The sequence below is a fragment of the Belonocnema kinseyi genome, chromosome 7 (genome assembly GCF_010883055.1).
Source record: "Belonocnema kinseyi isolate 2016_QV_RU_SX_M_011 chromosome 7, B_treatae_v1, whole genome shotgun sequence".
Taxonomy (NCBI): domain Eukaryota; kingdom Metazoa; phylum Arthropoda; class Insecta; order Hymenoptera; family Cynipidae; genus Belonocnema; species Belonocnema kinseyi.
The window spans coordinates 53,252,163-53,261,737 of NC_046663.1; the positions used below are offsets into that span (position 1 = coordinate 53,252,163).

At 31.8% G+C, this 9,575-nt stretch overlaps 1 long non-coding RNA gene across 1 annotated transcript in view; it reads left to right on the forward strand.

Moving 5' to 3' along the window:
• The first annotated feature begins 4,470 nt into the window (after positions 1-4,470).
• The window catches only part of LOC117177328, a 50,827-nt gene continuing 45,722 nt past the window's right edge, over positions 4,471-9,575 (forward strand). Inside the window, exon 1 of the long non-coding RNA XR_004467687.1 lies at positions 4,471-4,640. This is a non-coding gene — a long non-coding RNA (uncharacterized LOC117177328). The remainder of the gene's footprint in view (positions 4,641-9,575) is intronic.

The window sequence follows — 9,575 nt, forward strand, 5'->3', positions numbered from 1 at the left end:
AAGTTAGGTCAGACCTGCGGTATAGGTTTTTTCGCACTTAATGCACACTTTTGTTTTAGCTATTTTTTCCATATTTTTTCAGGGTTTCGGAATGAAATTCGGATAGTCTTAAAGTTTGGCCGGGTGCGTAAGTTATTTTTTGGTAATTTTGGGAAGGCAGAAGTTGTTCTTAAAAAATAATTTTTTGCGCATTTTGATAGCCCAAAAAAGGCCGAAATTCTGGCGCTGTTGATTTTTTAATTTGCTCTAGTGGAAGTGTGGGCGAATAGCACCTCAAACCGAAAAGTCCGTTATTTGGAGAAAAATAAGAGAAACCAAAAATCGTCATTGGTGCCCAGGAGAAGCCCAAAAAAGCCTAAAATTCTGATATGCTTACATTTATCTTATGTGCATATTTAATTTTAAGGGTAGTTTTCACAAATTTAATTTTTGCATTTTTGAAGAGCCCAAAAAAGCCCAAAATTCTGGCGCTGTTGATTTTTTCAATTTTTCCATTTTTCTGTACTGGAGGTGCTAGCGGTCAGCACCTCTACCTAAAAGTCCGGTTTTTTGCGAAAAATAAGAGAGCCCAAAAATCGTAATTGGTGCCCAAGAAGAGCCCAAAAAAGCCCAAAATTCTGATATGCTTACATTTAGTTTAGGTGCATATTTAATTTTAAGGGTAGTTTTTAGAAGAAAGAGGTTGTTCTTTCAAAATTAATTTTTGCATTTTTGAAGAGCCCAAAATTCTGGCGCTGTTGATTTTTTCAATTTTTCTGTGCCGGAGGTGCTAGCGGCTAGCACCTCCACCCAAAAGTCGGTTTTTTGAGAAAACTAAAAGAGCCCAAAAATCGGCATCGGTGCCCAAAAAAGCCCCACATTATGGTATAAATAAAATACTGAAATTCCGTTGTGGAGGTGCTAGCGGAACGCACATGAAAAAATATTATTTGAAGTAACTTATAGCGAGAAAATTGTTCTCTAGACTTTGAAAAAGTTTTTCTGAAAATTTGAAGAAAGTCGGTAAAAAATTGTGGAAATGGTAGCGAGTTGAAGTCAATATACGCTGCCGCTGCACTCTGCAGTGCTGCGCTTATCGGACTTTGTTCCTAAGCAACTAGCCAGCAGCGGCAAAGAGCAACAAAATGCTCCAGCGGCAGCGTGTTTTGACTTCAACTCGCTGCCATTTCTACCATTTTTGACCAATTCTCTTTAAATTTTCAGAAAAACTTTCTCAAATTCGAGGAAACAACTTTCTCGCGGCAGGTTATTTCAACTAATATTTTTTCGATGACTGTCCCACTTTTCGAAGTTGGCGAAACGTGGTTTTCGTTCAGAATCAATTTGCTATTAAATAAAAACAAACGTATTCGCGTTTTAAACAAAGTGCGTTATTTATAGCCATCTTTTATATATTGAGAATACACTATACAAATTTCAAGCATTTTTATCAACAAACGGCCGAATAATCGCGAGTTGTGTTTTACAAAACATCGATTTTTGATCGGAACATTTTCTAAGTTTTAATTGTTTATCTTAAGAAATAATTATCGAATGAAAAAGTTTCATGAGAAACATTTGTCTGCCGCGTGAAGCTGAATACGAATGTATTTTTTGTTTATCGATAGATTTTACCGGCTGAACAATACTTCTACGTGGTTTCAAGCGCTTGTCAAGTTGTTGCATCCGTCATCTCAATTATTCTCTGCATTGCACAAGGTGGCATAATTAAAATTTTAGAAATTAAAATTCAAAAACTTTGAACGATTGGATATTCGGCATAAGCCCCTTTATAGCCAACTCTAAATTATTTTTTTAATCTAAAAAAAATACGGAATCATTTTCTTACCAAAATAATGAAATTTCAGATTTAAGGTTTCTGAAAACCGAAAGCATATTAAGGAGGTTGGACAGAAATTTAGTTAATTTTATCACTAATTAATAAAAATCTTTTATTTATATCTCTTAAAACTTTTTACCATTCTTCAAAATATTTAAATTGATTAAAATTTTTTCAAAGGAATAATAGATTTCGGCACTTACTTAAAGGAAGAAGTTAAATTTACAGATAAAGTAAACAGCATAATACGAATAGAGTCTACTTTTTATGGCCTGTAGTAAAAGCTTCAGCCTGTTATGTGGTCAGGAACACACTTAGCTTGCTCATAAAACATTGATATAACCTTTCATTACTCTAGGGTACAACCTACATTATTCTAATTAATTTAGTCGTCTACAAATATACGGGACATTTCATTTGATAGGAGCGCAATGCAAAAAAATATGTTTTTCAATTTTCTTCAAAATGCGGTCAATTATAGTACTATAGGACCCTATTTCAGGAATACCGATATACGGTAGGGGGGAGGTACAGCTTAATGTAAAAACCATTCGAAATATAATTTTGTCAGAACCAAACTATAAAATAAAAATAATTACAGTGAAACTCTGATACTGAGCCGATTTTGGGGCTGGCCTTGGTGGGGAATTACCCAGATATAGGGCTGTTTTGTAGAAAACGCTTTTTTTTGTTCACACTTGAGCGACTGCCGCTCCCCCCGCGCAGCTCCTTTTACACCCACTTGAGACGGGGCGTCAATTCTCAGAAGAACTCTATCAGTGGGGCCCGACATCTAGGGTTCACTGTACTTCAAATTTAAGTGACGGTCTATGAATCTTGGATATAGAGTAGTTTTTTAAGACTTAGGAACATTCTCATATATCTCCGGAGACTTTCATTAAATATTCAAAGAAAAGTGAATAATACTATTTAATGAAAAGTCACTGGAAGTTTATGAGACTAGTGGCGACAAACTTCATATCTAAGAACCATAAATTGTCACTTAAATATCAAACAAATATGATTGTATAGTGACGTTCGCATAAATGAAAAAGTGATTCTTCGAAATTCTTGGTGCAGATAAACTATTCTGCTTGCGAATTCATAAAAAATCCAAAAAGTTTTTATAAAGATGACCTTTATAATTTATGTGATTTCAGGTTAGGCTTGAGGAGATCCATAATTTCAGTACTAATATGCGTCTTACTTTCAGCAAGGAGACTCTTTAATTCAAGATCACCTCAGCCTTACACTACCTTTTCAGTATAAATACCGTCTTAATTTCAGGTCTTTACTACCTTAATTTTAGGTTTTAACTACCTGAATTTCAGTCTTTTTGTTTGCTTATTTTAATGATTAAAGATAATTCTTATTTCAGGTGTCATATGCTTCTTCTTGTTACACCTTAAAACAATTAAATTTTTCTACCTAAATTAAGTTTTAGTTACTTCTGTGATTCTGTGCACAGTTTATAATGTCTAAAGATTTTTGTTCTTTTAATCTCGTTTTAACTTTGAAGTCTGCAGAAACTAATATAATTTCAAATATAGGATTAAAAAATTAAAAACATTTCAATTTGCAACTCTGATACTTTCCAACTGAAGGATGTACACTACGTGAAATCAACCTAAAAAGTCACCAATCTTCAAAATGATTGATAAAATTGACAAAGATAGATCTACTATTGATTTCTAGAAATCTTAACGGAAGCTTCTAAGTGTACTTTAGCCAAATAATTCAGGTTAAAATTGTTTATTTAACAGTAGTTATTTAGAGTTTCAATTTTTGCTTTCTCTTTAGGGAAAGTTTGCAACTCTTATTTAATCCTAACTATGAAGGACTCATTTTATTTTTTGAAGGATTCTCTACAATTCTATTTGGATAGTTATTTATTTATTATTATTTATTTGTTATTTAAATTTTAAACTATCATTCTTCATGGCAATAATAACTGTATGATTTCTAAATTATTTTCTTAAAGTAAAATTCACCTAAATATAATCATATCAAAGATAGGCAACTTTTCAGATTGATTGTACTTAGTATATATTCCCAAACCTTAAAAAATAATTTCAAAAACTCAAAAAAGTGATTTCTCCCCACGCATTTTACATGAAAAACTTCAAGCCAAAACCGACACCTGTTATAATCAAAATTTAAAAAAAATAGGGAATTTCTTTTTTCGGATTTTCAATTCAATGGGAGGAAGCACGTTTTCTTCTTTTAAAAAACTGTTTTTAACCATCCTAGTGTACATCCTTAACCTCAGACTACTCAAAAACCTGAAAATAGAAGAATCAGCATCTAAAAATCTGGATTTCAAAATTCGATTAAAATTCTTCAACTTATTTTAATAAAATATTTTAATTGTATAGATTATCCAGCCGCATAAAACTTGGTCGACTTTTTCAAAAGAAAGGTTAGATATTCCCTTATAAATATTAATGGCTTCGATCAAGGGGAAAAACATCTCATAGTTAGGCCTGTGATTGAGTGCAATGGTTCGTATAACGGTTTGCACTTGATGGTTAACGAGTTTCCACAGCGGTGGGTGGATGACACGCCTCATAAACGAACTGGGGGGGTTAAGTCACCTATATAAATGCCTGTCCACGTGGCTAGAACCAAAGTGGAAGTCAACTTTAGTTACGGAACGACGCCACCGGGCATCGCCCCTTAACCTTTTTCCCTTACATTTGCTCTTGGAATAGTTAGATACTTTCTTTATTGAGGATATCCAGGCCAATAGCTTTAATTCTAATCACCAACCTCATGCTGACTCAACCAGAATAGGAAGTTAGGAACTTATCCGAAACTGTTCGTAAGTCAATGCCTGTATGTACCTTTGGTCAGGATTTAGTTCCTGTAAGGGTTGGGTTTAGTGGCTTAGGGCCTATCTTTAACTTCGATTAGAGAAATGAAACAAACTTTGATGAATATCAGTAGTTACAGAATAATATCGAACACTTACAATAAAAGAGTTGTTAAAAAAGCACTAATCGACCCTTAAAATATTATTTTCATTATTGGTTATATTCAGCGGCGGATTGGGACACAGTGTAACCAAAAGCACTTTTTGTGGACAAAAGTCTATCTACAAGCTAATTTTTAATGGGTTTTAATGATATTTTTATGGCCGTAAGACATTCAGGTATAACGAGTCGGTGCACAAAATTACATTTAACCAATAAAGTTTTTGTTATTCAACAAAAAAGTAAACAATATTTTTACATTCTCATCAGAGAAGGTATTAGATTTGTGTACAACCCCCCCCCCCACCGTTTTTGTCAAAAATCCACGTTTTGTAACCCTCTGAACCCAAAAATCCGGGGTTTACGAATACAAATGACGCGTGCGCAGCATGTTATGAGGATGTGCTAGCATGGCGCGCAAATTTTTTTGCTCAATTTCCAGATATACCTTTTTTCAGATCTTCTAATTAACTAAGAAAGAGCTTTAGTGAGTGTAAATACTATCTAGCAATACTGTTTAGTAGCTCAAATTTAAAAAAAATGTTGTTAATGTTTCAAACAAATTAATGAACAAGAGATATTGCCTCAAGATTCGCAATCATTAGTTGTTTTAAGTTACTTCATTGTGTATAAAATATAAGAAAAATTAAAGTCCTATTGCGATTATGTAAGAAAAATTAATGTGTCACAATTATTCAAACAATCTTTATGAACAAATATACCGTTTTCGTATCGCACAATGAATAGATTCAATTTGTCAATCATTGCTGTTATTGTTTCAAATGAACAACAAATATTTAATTATTGAAACAATATTTATAAATAAAATTACATTTTCAAAATTATTCCACTAATCGGCTCATTTTTTCTGAACCTACTAGAGATGTATTCGCAGTGACTCTCAGCTGTAATTTTGTTCAAATTGATAAGAAATATATATTTGAACAATTTTCATAAATAAATGCTCATTTTAACCATTTTCCTAAGAATAAGCTTTATTTTCTTAGTGAAATCAACTATCAATGTATTGCCAATGGCTATTTGTCAAACTGCATTTTTTTAAAAGCATTGTTTAGGTATTTAAAAGTTTTTGCTAATTGGACAAATATCGCAAGAAAAAGCTAATGGTAAGACATTTTTAGTTTATTCCACGAAAAATAAGCCTACACGGAGAAAAATGGATGTTCAAGCGTAACATCTAGATGTTCAGGGTTAACATATTTTATATTTAACTATGGGACAACAATCTAAATGTTCAAAGTGACTCTGATTGGACAAATCTTATGATCGAATGCTCAGACGGTAGCTGGCCGGGCGCTGATTGGCAATAATGAAATTGTTAAACTTTGTTTATAACTTCATTACTTTTTTCTGATTTTATTAAGAAACGGATGCATATACCCGCATGGATATTCCACGCGTGGAAATATATTGGGTGAATACCTTTTTGGCACCACAAATTTTAAGGTTCCATGAGTTCAACTTACAAACCATGCATTTTGTGACAAAAATTCGATGACACTTTTTTTGAAATTCGATTTAAATTATTTATTTAAAAAGTATTTTATTGATATTCCTGTTAGAAGTTCGTTTATTCTATATTTACATAACGCCGCATAATAATAAATAATTAGAAAAAGAGAACTTAAAATTTGGTACATTAACCATAAACAAAACTCTAACTCTAAACAGGACTATTAATATTTAAAGTCAAAATACTCGCAATTATTTAATATTTATTTTGAAATACCTTTTTTGTACGACTACGTGAAAATAGTTAATGTTTTCTGTGTGCTGGGCGTGTGATATTTCATATAATAATATGCTCCAATTCTACAGTAAAAAAGAATCAAATTAATTCCCTAATTCACTGCTCTTCATACAATTGAAACCCGAAACATTTAACTCTAGTAAGGCAGCAATTGATCTTGTCCGGGCTACGGTCGGGCTTTCCGGTCAGCTCCCAGCCATGCTCCATGGCCGGACGCTGGCCAGCGCAGCGTGACAATGCTGGCCGGATTTCGACCAGAAACTCCGACCACAGCCCGACCTAAAGTCGGGATCTCCGGCAGTAGGATGGCCAGCCCCCGACTTAAATTTCCACCCGGGAATTGCAATATTGAAAATATATAGCCGTGAAGTTTCAATGCGCGATGCGCATGCGCATAAATGTAAACGGAAATGTTTGGCATGGCTATCTGCATGTTAGGTGCTACAATCTTAGCCTTTGAACATCTTTATTTAAACATGCAATTTTCTTCGTGTATTCATGCAAAGTAAGCATGTTTGAATAATTCATATTTTCCATGAATTTGAAACAAATGATAGTTAAAAGTCACTGGCAATATATCTTTAGATGTTTCCGTAAGAAAAATGGGCCGATTCATGGAATAATGTTGAAAACATACATTTGTTTATAAATAGTAGTTAAATAATCAATATTTGTTGTTAATTTGAAAAAATAACAATAAGGAGTTTTTTTGTTGATTCTACCAAAAAAGTTGATCCTACTCATTGTGACATACGAAGACTGTGTATTTGTTTATAAATATTATTTAAATAACTATCACATCCCTATTTATCTTGAATTATCGCACCGAGAAATTAATTTCTATTATATTTTATATGCAATCTATGAATTTCAAACAACTAATCATTACGAATCACGAGAAAATATCTTTTTGTCATTAAGTTGCTTAAAACATTAAAAACAATTTTTTCTTATTCTAACCTACTGAACACTATTGGTAGACAGTAATTATACTTAATAAAGCCATTCCTTTGTTAATTATAAGATTTAAAAAAGGTACATCTGAAAAGTTAGGAAAAGAGTATTGTTTATTTTGTTGTCATATACAGAACAATTTTGCTTGGACAAATAGCATTTTCTGAACCGAATTGTAATACATAAATGACTTGCAGTAATTTAAATTCAATTAAATTTAAATTCAATTAAATGAAGATCAATTTGAATATCATATAATCAACATACTCCAGAACTGTAACATACTTTATAAAATTGGACTAGGGTGAGTGACCCAGTGAATGAACACTTAAGGAAATCACTGATTACAACTAGTCCATTTCACGTTATAATAATTGATTATTCTTATAAAACTTTTTAAAATAGATTCTTAAGAGTTCAAATTTCATAATCCGATAAACAAATTTTGTTTTTACCAAAAAGCTTTATAAAAAATAATTAAATAGTGCAAAATCAACGAAAACACCAATGAATGAACACTGTGAGCCAATGAATGAACAGTAGAGCACCAGTGAATGAACACTATAATCACTACAAATTAGAATTAGGATTTAAGTATAAAATTACATGGGTACATTACAAAATGAGCAATTAAATAATGTAAAATATTATAAAGCGTTGCGAAATTGATTAAATATATTATTTCAATAAAAACCACAAGACATTTAGATATAAAGAAACGAGGGAATACAAAAGTTGAACACAGAACTAGGTTAACTTTTCCTAATTTTTTATTGCAATATTTATTTTTCAAAAATTTCTATCAGTTCTTTTAACCTTACAAAAAATACAAATTTTCGTTTAAAAATAGATAACTCTTATCTAGTGACTGCAATAGAAAACTGCGATTTTTAGTACACATAACATTTGTAATACAGCACCTTACTATGTTGCTTTAGGTTAAATTAGCAAATACAATTATAAATCACAGTGTTGTAAAAATGGAAATTCTGTAACATTTATAAATATATATTGTCTAGTACGCAGTAGTACCTAGCACGAATTAATGTTTTTTATAGCTAAAACACGTTTTCTAAATGCAAAAAAAACATGACATTTCTAACCTCAAAGTTGCCTTACCTTTAATTTAGTTCGTGTGTACTTTTTTTAAGTTCTAACAAAAAAAATATACATTTAAACTATAACTATTTATAGTTTATATTTATAGCTTCGATATTTATAGTCACATTAATTAAAACAAACTTATTTATATGTAAAGAAACAACAGCCAGGTCTCCGTAACCTGCTGTTCATTCTCTGGACCTGCGGGGTGACAGTTTTGCTCCAATAAATGAACACAGCGTTCGTTCACTGGAACACGGGCAATTTAAAGGTCCAGTAGGTGAACACTCATTTATTAATAAAAAAACGTTCTTTTTGTGAAAAAACCCTGTGGGAAATTGAATAATTAATATGTTACAACTATAACAGTACAACTTTGATGCAGAAAAGGTGAAGAATTTTTTTGTAAAAACAGTGTAAACAAAGAGTTGCTTAGACACGTACGTTATAGTGGTCGATGACTTTCTCACCATCACTCACCATAATCGATGATGCTTCACATTCAAGAAATTTTTAAAATTATTTGCAAGAATTTACTGCAATGAATTGTATATTAAACTCTTCAAAATTGCTTCAAGATTTCAAATATATAGAAATTCATAAAGACATTAACTTTCAAAGGTTATATTTATATATATTCACACAAGCTTCAAGTTTGTATGTTTTCCACAACGAGTTGCTTACAGTCTAGTTTTTATAAACTTTGAATCCCAAAAAATGTAAATTTGAAATTAAAACAAAACAATAAGACCGCAAATATCGGCTTTTTAAAAGAAAATTGTGGCGTCCCCGGAGCTCGAAACACGTTGTGTGACGTTTTTATACTTTTCACATCGAAGAAAATAAATAAGTTAATTTATAAAACATAATAAAAATAACTGATCATCAACATTTTCTGGCGTTTCACTTGATTTATTCTAAAAAGAACATGTTTCAGGGGGGTGAGAAGGGGGGGGGG